The sequence below is a fragment of the Grampus griseus genome, assembly GCF_964374135.1.
Source record: "Grampus griseus genome assembly, chromosome: 15".
Classification (NCBI taxonomy): domain Eukaryota; kingdom Metazoa; phylum Chordata; class Mammalia; order Artiodactyla; family Delphinidae; genus Grampus; species Grampus griseus.
In genome coordinates, this window is record NC_139009.1 from 54,560,907 (window position 1) to 54,577,194 (window position 16,288).

The following is a 16,288-nucleotide window of genomic DNA, read 5'->3' on the forward strand; positions in this document are numbered from 1 at the left end:
AATTCTCTGAGTGGCATCATTTGCACTGCTCTGAACTCCAGGCTTTGGACAAAACCCCGTTATTCCCCTATTGTATCTGCATTATCTATACTTTTTTACATATGGTCTCACTCCCTGGACCAATAACCCCTATTTATGAACCCCTGTTTAAGTAACCTTGCTACTTGGACCAGTAGGATCGGGATCCCTGGGAGCTTGCTAGAGAGGCTGAGTCTGGGGCCTCATCCCAGACCCCTGGAATGAAAGTCTGCATTTTAATACAAAGCCCAACTGATTCAGATTCACATAGGACTTTGAAGAACACGTGTCTAAAGCACTTGTGACTGTGGCACTAGCGGTTGTTGTTATAGAATTTGTTAAGCACAGATGCTAAGGAGATGTATATCTATTGAGTACCTACTATGTGCCAGTAGGTTTTTTACTTCCAAGCCACAGTACTTGAGGGTTGAACACTTAACTTTGCTTATACATCATTCATTTATTCAACTCTAATTTAGTGATCAGTATGTGCCAGGCACTACAAATATAAAGGCGAACAAGACAGGTGCTATGAGGTTGCAATAGCAGCACAGTGCCCTGCACACAGTAGGTGCTCAGTGAATGTTACCAAGGTGGCTGATCACAGTAGGTTGGTGTGGGTCCCTTATCCCAGTAGCCTGGATGTGAGCAGCGGGTGGGGTGGAACCTGTTATGTGGACCCTAGGTTGAAGGCAGGTAACGCAATGTATAAAAGGTCATGATTATTACCGATATTGAACAAGAAGAAGTACCACAGAGCAACCCAGAAACATGGACATTGGAATTAATGAGGAAACAGGAACAAATAAGCTGTATTCTTTGGCCAGCATGCTCAAGAAGTCGACATTTTTTGGTTTGTTTATTTGTTCACCTAAGTCCAGGGGTGTGAAGACTATGGCCCATAAGCCAAGTCTGGCCCACTGTTTGTTTGTAAATGAAGTTTTATTAGAAAATAACCATGCTTATTGGTCTACGGATTTATATTATTTACTGCTGTAGCGCTTTATTTACACTACAGTGACGGAGCTGAATAGTTGCAACAGAGATGGTTCACAAAGCTGAAAATATTTACTATCCGGCCCTTTACAAAAAATGTTTGCTGACCCCTGACCTAGTCTTCCACTTTAGCTACAATTAAAAAAAAAGTTTTCAATTACTTTAAAAAGTATATTTAGGTAGAAAAAGTCTACAACGATACAACAAAGTTATTTGTGATTTCCTGTGGGGAATTGGATTTGGAGGAATTAGGGAAATGGAACACTTAATTGTTTCCTTAATATGCTTTAATACTTTTTGAATTTTGAATGGTCTGATTCTATTACTTTTATTCTTAAAAAGACTATTTTGCTATATTAAGCTATTTTTGTTAAAGTATTTTCATGACATTAAACATAAATGGGTATTTTTAATTACAAAAGTAATTACATATACATATGTAATTTACATATGTAAATTTACATATGTATTCACATATATGTATACATATTTATTTTAAACATTCTAGAGAATACAGAGGCAAAAAGCAAATTAAAATTACCCATAATTATACCAGCCAGCAATTTTGTTACTGTTCTTATTTTGGTGCATATTCTGCAGTCATTTGTCTGAATTTGTTACAATCTTCTAGACTTTTGTCTGAGTGTATATGAGTTCATGTGAGTGTATATGTGTGTATACACACACACATTTAATGTACTCATTACCTTTTGTAAATTATTTTTTAAAATTTAATTATATTGTGAACATTTTGCTGGGTTGTTAAATAGTCATCTACCCAACATTTTAAATGGTTGCATAATGTTGTATCCTATAGAGAGATATATAATGATGTGTTTTACCAATTCCCTGTTGTACGAAATTTACATTACTTCCAGTTTTTTATAAACAGAGCTATGGTGAACATTATTGTAGATAAATCTTTGCAGATCTCCATTATGACTTTTATAGGATAAGTTGAATTGCTGGATGAAAATGTGTGCAAGAACTATGATTCTCACTCCAATCTGATTCAGAAGCGTGAATTTTTGCCAGCATCAAGCAATCCTCTAACACCAGCTGGGCATCCTACAATTCATCTCAATTCTGACGCTATCTACCCAGAGATACTCAGATCTCACAGGTTACAAGACTGGTCTCACTTCACATGCCAATCTCAAGTCCAGGTTGTCACCTGTGCTTCTGATTTACAGGCTGTAAATCACAGGTTCCCATGAACATCTCCCTTTGTTCAATTAATTTGCTATAGTGATTCACAGAAGTCAGAGAAACTTACTTACTAGGTTACCAGTTTATTATAAAAAGATATAACTCAGGAACAACCAGATTGAAAAGATGCATAGAGCAAGGTCTTGGAGCTTCCATGCTCTCCCAATACCTTGGAGATGACCAACTCAGAAGGTCTGAACCCTGTCCTTTTGGGTTTTTATGGAGGACTCATTACCTAGTCAAGATTGATTAGATCATTGGCCATTGGTGATTGAACTCAATCTCCAGCCTCTCTCCCCTCTCAGAAGGTCAGAATGTGGGACTGAAAGCTTCAATCCTCTCATCACAGGGTTGGTTCCCCAGGTAACCAGCCTGGGTCCTTAGATAACCTAGAGGCTTTCCAAAAGTCACCTCATTAACATAACAAAAGACATCCTGATCTGTCTCAGTACTTAGGAAATTACAAGGATTTTAGCAGCTCTGTGCCAGGAACTGACCGAAGACCAAATATATACATTTTATTATAAATCACAATATCAAATAAGCTTTTTTTTCCCCTCCCTACCCCAACAGTTATTAGCTGAGAAAACTTCATGAAATTGATTAGTAACTATGAATCTTATAATTCCTAATTTGTAAAACGAAGAAAAGAAAACCAGTACAGCATATATTTCAAGGATGTAATGAAATATAGGGAATAAAATGTCTGACACAGTGCCCAGAACAAAAGCAATGTTTAGTGGTAATGCTGAAAAGAAAAAGCTGATAGAACTTATTGAAAGGTAGTGATGGAAAAGAACAAAATTCTTTTATTCTATTCTAAGATAGATTCCAGCTTTCAATAAACATGTTACACATTCAAACATTTTTATTAACGAAAAACTCAATTTCTAAATTATTCTTTCATAAATTTTATTTTATTTATTTATTTTTTATACAGCAGGTTCTTACTGGTTATCTATTTTATACATATTAGTGTATACATGTCAATCCCAATCTCCCAAATCATCCCTCCTCCAACCCCACCCTCCCACCCTCCCCTTTCCCCCCTTGGTTTCCATACGTTTGTTCTCTACATCTGTGTCTCTATTTCTGCCCTGCAAACCGGTTCACCTGTACCATTTTTCTAGATTCCACATGTATGCGTTAATATACGATATTTGTTTTTCTCTTTCTGACCTACTTCACTCTGTATGACAGTCTCTAGTTTCATCCACGTCACTACAAATGAACCAGTTTCGTTCCTTTTTTTAAAAAAATAAATTTATTTTTGGCTGCGCTGGGTCTTTGTTGCTGCACACGGGCTTTCTCTAGCTCCGGCGAGAGGGGGCTACTCTTCGTGGCGGTGCGCAGGCTTCTCATTGTGGTGGCTTCTCTTGTTGCGTAGCACGGGTTCTGGCGCGTGGGCTTCAGTAGTTGTAGCTTGCAGGCTCTAGAGTGCACGCTCAGTAGTTGAGGCGCACAGACTTAGCTGCTCCGCGGCATGTGGAATCTTCCCGGACCAGGGCTTGAAACTGTGTCCACTGCATTGGCAGGCTGATTCTTAACCATTGTGCCACCAGGGAAGCCCTGTTCCTTTTTATGGCTGAGTAATAATCCATTGTATATATGTATCACCTCTTCTTTATCCATTTGCTTGTCGATGGCCATTTAAGTTGCTTCCATCACCTGGCTATTGTAAATAGTGCTGCAATGAACATTGGGGTGCATGTGTCTTTTTGAATTATGGTTTTCTCTGGGTATATGCCCAGTACTGGGATTGCTGGGTCATATGGTAATTCTACTTTAAGTTTTTTAAGGAATCTCCATACTGTTCTCCATAGTGGCTGTATCAATTTACATTCCCACCAACAGTGCAAGAGGGTTCCCTTTCCTCCACACCGTCTCCAGCATTTGTTGTCTGTAGATTTTCTGATGATGCCCATTCTAACTGGTGTGAGGAGATACCTCATTGTAGTTTTGATTTGCATTTCTCTACTAATTAGTGATGTTGAGCAGCTTTTCATGTGCTTCTTGGCCATCTGTATGTCTTCTTTGGAGAAATGTCTATTTAGGTCTTCTGCCCATTCTTGGATTGGGTTGTTTGTTTTTTTAATATTGAGCTGCATGAGCTGTTTATATATTTTGGAGATTAATCCTTTGTCCGTTGATTCATTGGCAAATATTTTCTCCCATTCTTAGGGTTGTCTTTCCGTCTTGTTTGTAGTTTCCTTTGCTTTGCAAAAGCTTCTATGTTTCAGTAGGTCCCATTTGTTTATTTTTGTTTTTATTTCCATTACTCTAGGAGGTGGATCAAAAAAGATTGTTCTGTGATTTATGTCATAGAGTGTTCTTCCTATGTTTTCCTCTAAGAGTTTTATAGTGTCTGGTCTTACATTTAGGTCTCTAATCCATTTTGAGTTTATTTTTGTGTATGGTGCTAGGGAGTGTTCTAATTTCATTCTTTTACATGTAGTTGTCCAGTTTTCCCAACACCACTTATTGAAGAGACTGTCTTTTCTCCATTTTATATCCTTGCCTCCTTTGTCATAGATTAGTTGACCATAGGTGTGTGGGTTTATCTCTGGGCTTTCTACCCTGTTCCATTGATCTATATCTCTGTTTTTGTGCCAGTACCATATTGTCTTGATTACTGTAGCTTTGTAGTATAGTCTGAAGTCAGGGAGTCTGATTCCTCCAGCTCCTTTTTTTTCCCCTCAAGACTGCTTTGGCTATTCGGGGTCTTTTTTGTCTCCATACAGATTTTAAGATTTTTTGTTCTAGTTCTGTAAAAAATGCCATTGGTAATTTGATAGGGATTGCATTGAATCTGTAGATTGCTTTGGGTAGTATAGTCATTTTCACAATATTGATTCTTCCATTCCAAAAACATGGTATATCTCTCCATCTGTTTGTGTCATCTTTGATGTCTTTCATCAGTGTCTTATAGTTTTCTGCATACAGGTCTTTTACCTCCTTAGGTAGGTTTATTCCTAGGTATTTTATTCTTTTTGTTGCAATGGTGAATGGGATAGTTTCCTTAATTTCTCTTTCTGATCTTTTGTTGTTAGTGTATAGGAATGCAAGAGATTTCTGTGCATTAATTTTGTATCCTGCAACTTTACCAAATTCATTGATTAGCTCTAGTAGTTTTCTGGTGGCATCTTTAGGATTATCTAGGTATAGTATCATGTCATCTGCAAACAGTGACAGTTTTACTTCTTCTTTTCTGATTTGGATTCCTTTTATTTCTTTTTCTTCTCTGATTGCCATGGCTAGGACTTCCAAAACTGTGTTGAATGATAGTGGCGAGAGTGGACATCCTTCCTGATCTTAGAGGAAATGCTTTCAGTTTTTCACCATTGAGAATGATGTTGCCGTGGGTTTGTCATATATGACCTTTATTATATTGAGGTAGGTTCCCTCTATGCCCACTTTCTGGAGAGTTTTTATCATAAACGGGTATTGAAATTTGTCCAAAGCTTTTTCTGCATCTATTGAGATGATTGTATGGTTTTTATTCTTGAATTTGTTAATATGGTGTACCACATCAATTGACTTGTGTATATTGAAAAATCCTTACATCTCTGGGACAAATCCCACTTGATCATGGTGTATGATCCTTTTTTTTTTTTTTTTTTTTGTTGTGGTATGCGGGCCTCTCACTGCTGTGGCCTCTCCCGTTGCAGAGCACAAGCTCCGGACACGCAGGCTCAGCGGCCATGGCACATGGGCCCAGCCGCTCCGCGGCACGTGGGATCTTCCCGGACCGGGGCACGAACCCGTGTCCGCTGCATCGGCAGGCGGACTCTCAACCACTGCGCCACCAGGGAAGCCCTGTATGATCCTTTTAATGTGTTGTTGGATTCTGTTTGCTAGTATTTTGTATCTATATTCATCAGTGATATTGGTCTGTCATTTTTTTTTTTTGTAGTATCTCTGGTTTTGGTATCAGGATGATGGTGGCCTCGTAGAATGAGTTTGGCAGTGTTCCTTCTCCTGCAATTTTTTGAAAGAGTTTGAGAAGGATGGGTGCTAACTCTTCTCTAAATGTTTGGGAGAATTCACCTGTGAAATGATCTGGTCCTGGACTTTTGTTTGTTGGAAGATTTTTAATCACAGTTTCAATTTCATTACTTGTGATTGGTCTGTGCATATTTTCTATTTCTTCCTGGTTCAATCTTGGAAGCTTATACCTTTCTAATAATTTGTCTATTTCTTCGAGGTTGTCCATTTTATTGGTGTAGAGTTGCCTGTAGTAGTCTCTTAGGATGCTTTGTTTTTCTGTGGTGTCTGTTGTAACTTCTCCTTTTTCATTTCTAATTTTATTGATTTGAGCACTCTCCCTCTTTTCTTGATGAGTCTGGCTAATGGTTTATCAATTTTGTTTATCTTCTCAAAGAACCAGCTTTTAGTTTTATTGATTTTTGCTATTGTTTTCTTTGTTTCTATTTCATTTATTTCTGCTCAGATCTTTATGATTTCTTTCCTTCTACTAACTTTGGGTTTTGTTTGTTCTTCTTTCTCTAGTTCCTTTAGGTATAAGGTTAGATTGTTTATGTGAGATTTTTCTTGTTTCTTGAGGTAGGATCATATTGCTGTAAACTTCCCTCTTAGAACTGCTTTTGCTGCCTCCCATAGGTTTTGGATCATCGTGTTTTGTTGTCATTTCTCTCTAGGTATTTTTAAATTTCCTCTTTGATTTCTTCAGTGATCTCTTAGTTATTTTAGTAACGTATTGTTTAGCCTCCATGTGGTTGTGTTTTTTACTTTTTTTTCCCTGTAATTTATTTCTAATTCAGCATTGTAGTTGGAAAAGATGCTTGATATGATTTTAATTTTCTTAAATTAACTGAGGCTTGGTTTGTGACCCAAGATGTGATCTATCCTGGAGAATGTTCTGTGTGCACTTGAGAAGAAAGTGTAATCTGCTTTTTTTGGATGGAATGTTCTATCATATCAATTAAATCTATCTGGTCTATTGTGTCATTTAAAACTGTGTTTCCTTACTAATTTTTTGTCTGTATCATCTGTCCATTGGTGTAAGTCCCCCACTATTATTGTGTTACTCTCAATTTCCTCTTTTATAGCTGTTAGGATTTGCTTTATGTATTGAGGTGCTCCTATGTTGTGTGCATATATATTTATAATTGTTATACCTTCTTCTTGGATTGATCCCTTGATCATTATGTGGTATCCTTCCTTGTCTCTTGTAACATTCTTTATTTTAAAGCCTATTTCATCTGATATGAGCATTGCTACTCCAGCTTTCTTTTGATTTCCATTTGCATGGAATATCTTTTTCCATCCCCTCACTTTCACTCAGTATGTGTCCCTAGGTCTGAAGTCGGTCTCTTGTAGACAGCATATATATGGGTGTTGTTTTTGTATCCATTCAGCCAGCTCATGTCTTTTGGTGGAGCATTAATCCATTCACATTTAAGTAAATTATCAATATGTATGAATTGTTTTGGGTTTTTTGTAGGTCCTTTTCCTTCTCTTGTGTTTCTCACTTAGAGAAGATCCTTTAGCATTTGTTGTAGAGCTTGTTTGTTGGTGCTGAATTCTCTTAGCTTTTGCTTGTCTGTAAAGCTTTTGATATCTCCATCGAATCTGAATGAGATCTTTGCCAGCTAGAGTAATCTTGGTTGTAGGTTCTTCCCTTTCATCACTTTAAATATATCATGACATTCCCTTCTGGCCTGTAGAGTTTCTGCTGAGAAATCAGCTGTTAACCCTATGGGATTTCCCTTGTATGTTATTTGTCATTTTCCCTTGTTGCTTTTAATAATTTTTCTTTGTCTTTAATTTAATTAATTAATTAATTTATTTTTGGCTGTGGTAGGTCTTCATTACTGTGCTGGGCTTTCTCTAGTTGCAGCGAGCAGGTGTGCAGGCTTTGTTGTGGTGCGCAGTCTTCTTATTGTGTTGGCTTCTCTTGTTGCGGAGCACGGGCTCTAGCCATGTGGGCTTCAGTAGTTGTGGCACATGGGCTCAGTAGTTGTGGCTTGCGGGCTCTAGAGTGCAGGCTCAGTAGTTGTGGCACATGGGCTTAGTTGCTCTGCAGCATGTGGGATCTTCCGAGACCAGGGCTCGAACCTGTGTCCCCTGCATTGGTAGGCGGATTCTTAATCTCTGCACCACTGGGGAAGTCCTTTTGTCTTTAATTTTGGTCAATTTGATTACTATGTGTCTTGGTGTGTTTCTTCCTGGGTTTATCCTGCCTGGGACTCTCTGTGATTCCTGGACTTGCGTGGCTATTTCCTTTCCCATGTTTGGGAAGTTTTCTACCATAATCCCTTCAAATATTTTCTCGGGTCCTTTCTCTCTCTCTTCTCCTTCTGGGACCCACATAATGCAAATGTTGGTGTGTTTAATGTTGTCCCAGAGTTCTCTTAGGCTGTCTTCAATTCTTTTCATTCTTTTTTCTTTATTCTGTTCCACAGCAATGAATTCCACCATAAGTGTCTTCCAGGTCACTTATCTGTTCTTCTGCCTCAGTTATTCTGCTATTGATTCCTTCTAGTGTATTTTTAATTTCAGTTATCTTATTGCTCATCTCTGTTTGTTTGTTCTTTAATTCTTCTAGGTGTTTGTTCTTTAATTCTTCTAGGTCTTTGTTAAACATTTCTTGCATCTTCTCAATATTTGCCTCCATTCTTTTTCCAAGGTCCTGGATCATCTTTACTATCATTATTCTGCATTCTTTTTCTGGAAGGTTGCCTATCCACACTTCATTTAGTTGTTTTTCTGGGGTTTTATCTTGTTCCTTCATCTGGTACATAGTCCTCTGTCTTTTCATTTTGTCTATCTTTCTGTGAATGTGGTTTTCTTTCCACAGGCTGCAGTATTGTTGTTCTTCTTGCTTCTGCTCACAATATCACATAAGCTTTTAAGGTTTTTTGTTTTTTTGGTTACTTGTTGATAAGATTGTGCCAATTTAAATTCTGATCAGTAGTGTCTGAAAATGCCTGCTTCCTAGAACCTCCTACTAGGTCTTATCAAAATTAACAATAATCGTACCATTGCCACTTTCACTCTTGTTTTCCTGTTTCTTAGCTGATGGGGCTTCTCTTCCTATTTACCATTTAAGCTTCACCCCACATTTCAGACCACTGAAGTCTTTAACTACTAATACTTGGCAGTGCTAGCAATCAGCATCAACCCCAGCTGGACGTCCAGCCTCAGTTCTGGACGTCAGCCCAGCCGTGTATGTGCCCCGTTCTCCCACCTTGCTCAAACATGTGTTAACTGTGAGTTTGGTGGCATCATAGGATCTGCCGTGTACTAGATCACACACCAGAGAAAAGCAAAAGCTTTATTTTGTGGGTGACCTCTCCTTCCTTCCTTCCTTGTCCAACATTCTTTCAAGAATAGTATAAACGTTCTGCCTCCACTCCCAATCCCATGAGGTTCTGCTGTAATGGAGGAGTAATCAGGAACGTCCAGCTGCCTGATCCAAGGACTTCCTTTCAGGTCTTATCCTTCTCCTCTTTGAAGATTTCAATACTTGACTCTCCTTCTTGGAAGGTGTCTTGTCCACAACCTGCAGTTAGCTGTTCAATACTCAAGTCTCCTTTGCTGGCTTGTCTTCCTTTGAACTCCTTTTAAATATTCATATTCCTGAGGTTCCAGCTCTCCTCAGTCCTTGTCTCTTTTTGTTCATGCTTCATGCTTACAACCCTCTAAGGCTATGATCCGCAGACGGTTTACCTGCTCTAACCCTTCCTTGGTCACTTTCAAACCAACCTGTCTAAAACGTAACTCACCCTCCTGTCTCCTCACCAGAACCAGTTCTTCCTCTCCTGTTTCCTTTCTCTCTAAACAGAATCACCATCTACCAATTGCTCAACTTAGAAACGTCAGAGGTATTTTTTTTTCTGCTCTCTGCCTCGCCCGTCAACATCCAAAATGTCATCAGACCCTGCTGGTTTTCTGTATGAATGTTCATTTGTGAGGGCCATCTAGAACTGAAATACAACCTTCTCATCCTTGACTCAATGATCACAGCAATTTTCTATCCCATTTTCTGCTTCCTGATCCTCCCAGGCAGATTCTACCTTTCGTGTTGCTCCTGTAGCAACCATCTTCCTACAATGCAAATGTGATGGAGTTCTTCCTCCACGAAAAAGAATCTCTTAATGACCTCTCATAGATGACAAAAGCCTTCATAATCTGGCCCCTGCCTTCATTTTCTGGCTTACAGCCTGCAGGTATTCCTACCCAGCAGCCAGTCCTCGCTCCCAGCAGGTCACCCTCTGGGTCTCAGTTTGCCCTGTGCCCCTGCCCAGGATGCCCTGATGTAGCACCCTCTGCACTCTGGAGACCTTGCCTCACCTTTCCCCAGCATCACTCACTTCCTGCTCTTTGGCCCTTGGCACTTCCATCCTTTCTCTGGTAAAGCAGTTATCACGGTGCTATTCCAGTTAATCCTATGCCTTCCCCTCCTCCCCTGCCAGGTGATGAGTTCAGTGTGAACCAGAACTCGGCTTATTCATCTCTGTCTCTCCAGGGCTTTGCACAGGGCCAGGCACAGAGGAGTCACTCCTTGAATGTTTGTTCCTTTAATAACCTCACCAAGCTTGCTTGGTAAGTGATATTTTAACATATATATATATATCTGAATCACTTTGCTGTATACCTGAAACTAACATAATATTGTAAATCAACTACACTTCAATTTAAAAAATCCCGCAGATGTTAGGTTCTAACTATCTATAGCCAAGGTAATAGCCTATCAGTGATCAACTTCCATATTGATCTAAATTCTTGTTGTTGTTCATCAGATCCACATCTTATCTGTACCAGGAGATGGAGGTGTGCTCCCTGAAGTTGGTGTTTTCTGTAGTTCCAACACAAATTCAGACTGGGTCTGCTGCTGGAGGACGGAGGGAATGAAAAGTGCCCAGTGAACCGAGAAGGCATCTTGAGACTGAAAAACAAGGCAGGCAGCTCCGTATAACCAATGGATCAGTTTATTACACGGTGACTTACAGGGTGGGGTTGGGCTGACAACGATCCAGAAGAGTTCGCAGCTGCATTCTCCACCTCCGAGGGACCATGGGGACAATGTTATAGTTAACCTAGGGGATGGGGGTGTGTGCTTGGAAACAGGATGTGTATTCCTAAGTCAAGATTTATGAATGGGTAACTAGTCTCGTGGGTGCTGGGAATAGGTCAGCAAAAGTTTTCACCATTGTTTGCAGACTAATAGAGTACAAAGGCCACCTGGACCTAATGATCATTAAACAGTATCTATTAACTACAAAGCCCTAGATGACAGAGAAGAGATTTACTACACAGTACAGCCCTAGGTGGGGTCAGTAGAAGGACAGGAGGAACTGAATGGGCCCACGATGGCAGCAGTTATGCTAATAGCCATACACCTCCTGAAAGTTACATGCTTATTTTCATCTTCAAACAGGAAATAAAAAGGCACATGAAAACGAAGCAAACAAAGGGAACCAACATTTGTAGCAACTCCTTCACCAAGTGCTTTGGGCTTTTAGTCTGTTCCTACTAGTTTCTAGAAAGGCATTTGCTCGGGCTGACTGTGCCTAGGGCTATTGCATGGGTGCTAGGCGTGTTGGCAGTCCTGCCTGGCAGCAGGTGGATATTGCTGGGAAGGGTACTTTCCCCCTCTGAGCCTCAGTGTCCTCACCTATAAAACAGAAACAATGACCCTGCGTTATAGGGTTGTTATACAGGCTGAAGGATGAAATGCTTTAGAGCATGCTTGGGGCCTGGCATGTAGAAACCAGCAAATACACAGCTGCTCACGGGTATAAGCCACTGTGGACACCTGGAAGTAAGCGAGCCAGAATGTTCCTGCCCCACGCAGGCCTAACCCTTGGCCAATACTGCTGCTTTACCCCAACGCAAGTGATGGTTTCATGGAGGCTACCTGGAGCTGGGCAGGTGTGAGGTGTTTAGTCATGAGCAGGGAAGGCCCTCTTGCTTTAAATTCAGTGACCATGGAAGAAGTTTTTAGCGGTTCAGGGGTTCTCTGGACTCTCTGAAGCCGTATTGGTCAATTTTGTGCAAAAGTGTATTTTTCTGGGGAAAGAGGCCTCGGCTTTTATCAGCTTGTCAGAAGGGTCTATGATCTTAAAAATGTTGAGAACCACTGGCTTGGAGTCCTACCAACCTGGGACATACGGGAACATACGTGTTACTTTCATCTCCTAGGGCCTGACGGAAACAGTGCTGAGAGCTGGAACCAGTCCCAGCCCTGACCCACCGCCAGCCTGCAGCGCAGCAGGCATTCTTCTCTAGATGGAAGAATGAGTTCCCTCGTCAAGACTGGTATGTGAAGTGATGTGGCTTTGTGGTGGCAGAGGCCCTTGCTACAGGCCCTATTCTACCCAGGACTGTCAGTCCTCACACTCAGACAGGAGCTATAAGGCCTGTAGGAGGCTGTGGCAGCCTCTGGAATGATGCTTCTGAGCGCGTATGTGGATGCATCTGCCCGGATCCCGGGTGGTGGGTGTTGGCACCAGCTGCCGGGGGTGGGAGGTGCAGTCTGTAATCCAGGAACTTTATAAAAGAGACATCTCCCGGGATTCTCGTGTAAATGGCAGACAAGCCTTGGTCTTATTTGCAGGGCTCTAACCACCTCCTTTTAAAGCAATCCTGCAGCTGCAGGAGCTCCCTACTTGTCGCAACAAAGGTGACCTGTCCTGGAGGAACATCTTCCAGGCACGATGGCAGGCTCACAGGTGGCGGTGCTTTTCCCCGCATCTCGTGCTGGGAGGAGGTTCTGCAGAGAGCTTCCCTCTTCCTGCCTCTGGCCTTGCAGGGGCATTCAGAATACAGAAACATCGCACCTCTGAGTTCTCCTCAGAGACTGAACACGTGCGTCCACTGGCAATCAGGTGTGTGAAGACTGACTGACTCCCTGTTTTGTTTTAACACCCGGGGTTCATTGGGATGGGACGGTGTCTGGGGGTGCTCCTTGGCTGGACAAGCTTCCCGACGGAAATGCGTTTATTCAGAAGCAGATGGATGCTTCCTTTGGCAGTGTCCTTGTACTTAGAGGCAATTCTACTCTAAGTCACTCAGCTTTCCCTCCAGGTGAATGGAAGTCCTTTAGGTTCTTGGCTGAAGGAGAAAAAGACGATGTTGTGAGATCTCAGCTCAGGCTTGTCTTCATGCCTATATTACATTCAGGGTTTTTACAATGAATGTTTGATTTTCCAGGGAGGAATATTTATTTCCAAATCCACCAAATGCTTCTCGAGGCAGCCTCCACACAGATTTTAATTGCTAAACCCACTTATTCTGACTCAGTGTGTGTTTGGTAAAATGTCTAGAGATACAAAAAGTGGGGAGACACGGGAGCTGGGTCCAGATGGCTCTCTATGACTAACAGAATGTCCATCCAAAGTTGGGAGATGAGAAGCCTTTTGGCGTGTCATAGGTGGGTGGCTTTCTCATAACTCTTATTTAAAGCTGTGTCCTATTGTACTAAAATTATAATTTGTGAAGAAGCATTGAATTAGAGTCACTGGGCTGAGCTGACTCACTGTCGGTAACTGGGACAGGGTCTGAGGGATGTCTTCGTGTCACACTCAACTCCGGGGAGAGGAGAAAAGCAGAGAATGCTTGATGGGAACCTGCTCATTGGCTTTCCTGAGTGTCATTTCTGCAGACCTGGGTCACTCGTTTTCCTCTCCACTCCTTCCCTCTATCCCTTTAGAAGAAGAATAGGGTTATGTGGCAGTAATCCTCACTGGATCATCCAATGGATTTCAATAGAAACGACTGAAAATCAGGGTTTGGGGCTTTGAGATCACATACCCCCCATTCACTTGCTAGGATGGCCCTTGCCACAGAAGGTGGGGCGGGGGACACACAAAAATCTGGAAAGTGGCTTCAGGGCCAGATTTGGACGTAGGCTAAAATTCTCACCTTTTTAAGTGATGGCTCTGAGGTCTTGGGAGGAGTAGGGGATCTCTCCGAGGTGGTCTGGGACATTGTGCTGGGCTCTGTGTTTCTGGCAGGTGGGAGCAGGCTGGTTGGGGGAGCTGAAGTTCAAGGGCTCAGGAGCTTATTGTAGCAGCTTTTTTACAGGGGCCCCTTGTTGTGGTCTCCTTGTGCCATCTTGGGTATTTACGTTGTAAGATGCTCAATGTGTCATATGACCGATTCCAAGTGGTTCCTATTGAGATGTTCCAGTGACAAATGAAGGACGGTGGGGGTGAGTGTGGGTGAGGAAGCCACTGACATCTATTTCCATTAACAATTTAAATTTGAATTCAGTCATATTAATCGATCAGTATTTTGAAAAACAGAGAATAAAGTGCTGAGCTGATAGATTTCAGGAAGCATAGTTTTCATAGAAACAGGGGAGAGAAATCCCAGAACACAGGGCCCTGGAAGAACGATGGGGTCGTGGGATTCCCAACTGGGGGCAACGTTTGGCAATGGCTGCAGACACTTTTAGTTGTCACAGCTGAGAGGGGAGGTACCACTGGCATGTCATGAGATCTAAGGAGCCTCCAGTGTATAGCCAGTCACAATAAGGAATGATCTGGTCCAACAGGTCAATAGAACCACTGTTGAGAAACCCTGTTGGAAATGGATCTCAAAGCATGGCAATTGCATAACTGCCTCTTGCATTTTACATGTAATAATCACCAGACATTTTGGGAGCATCATCTGTGTGCCACACACAGTGGTTGGCTAAGTGGGAGGTCAAAGGATGAATAAGACAGAGAGACAACAGGATGGTTGGGCTCATGTCTCTCCTCTCCTAGATGAAAGCTCTCACCGAGAGGTTGCATCTTTCGGACTTGCACAGCACCCACTATGGTGCCTAATGATCTGTGTTCTTAACATACACTCATATCCATTTGGGAGTGGGGACAGACGAGGCGTACTTCCGCTTTGGGGCCTGTGCTGTGATTCATCCCGAGACTTCTGTTGGCCTAGGTTGCTGTCCCAAAGGCCTCCTGGTTTCTCACAGGTGCAGCTTCCCACGCCAAAAGGCAGACTTGTTTTAGTAAGTGAGATGGACTCAGATGTGACTGAGTCTGGAGCTCACCCTGTTGCTCAATCGCGATTATTTATGGCTGACTGCAGATTTCTTCAGAAAAGTCCCCACAGCCGGCCTCAGGAAGCCCTGTTCAGAGGGGAGTTCTTATGTCAGTGTGTCCCGGCCAGGCAGCTTTGGAGAAGGAGGGAAGTCGTCTGGCTGGCTCACAGTCCCGTCATTCTAACCCCCCGTGATTGCACGTAGAGGCACAAGAGCTCAGTGGAGTGGGAGTGTTTGTTTCACATAAGGAATTCGGACTTGAGGGAGATGGAAAAGTCAGAAGATATGAACTCTACCCAAGACACAGGATCTGAAGGCTACCTGTGCCAGCCCAACTGCACCCCAGACCACCTAGGGATAGGTTCCTATTTCTGCTCCAATGGGACAAGATCGCTGGGGCAATTCCTTTGCTGATGTCTTTTTACCATCACACTTTATATGCTTCATATTCTGTGCCGAAGAGCCCAGAAGATGCTGTAAAGTTATTGCGAGGGGTCTGTGACTCGTGCAACAAGGCTTGTTGTAGATCAGATATATAATATTTCACACACGAATGTTCTACTCTGTTTCAAATGTGTGTAACTGCGGCTGTGATTAAACTATGGGGATTAATCGAGGTGCTGAATTCAGAGTGAATTGTTATTCCCCTGCCACTCCTGTCTCAAACCATTAAGCAGTTTTCAGTCTGTCTCCTAGCTCGCTCCCATCCCTTCCCATTTCTACCTCTTCAATCAGGAACTGGATCTGGTCAATGACTCCTTCATAAATCTCACCTATGTGTCCTTCCTTCCCCACAGCTGTCACCAAAGTCTGCCTTTCTTCACTCCACCACTGCAAGATGAAAGATGCAAGATTTCACCACCTGGTCTGTCTCCGAGGCCCTGTTCCAGATTATTTAGCACTCTGCCACCAAGTAAATCTTCCTACTGGTCTATACAATTCCTTGGCCTAAAAATACTTAGGCCTTCTGGTCTCCTGAACCAGGTGTTCACAATACCTCACAGGGTGGCATTAAGAACTACCTGTGTGACACAAAATGTCACCTTATCA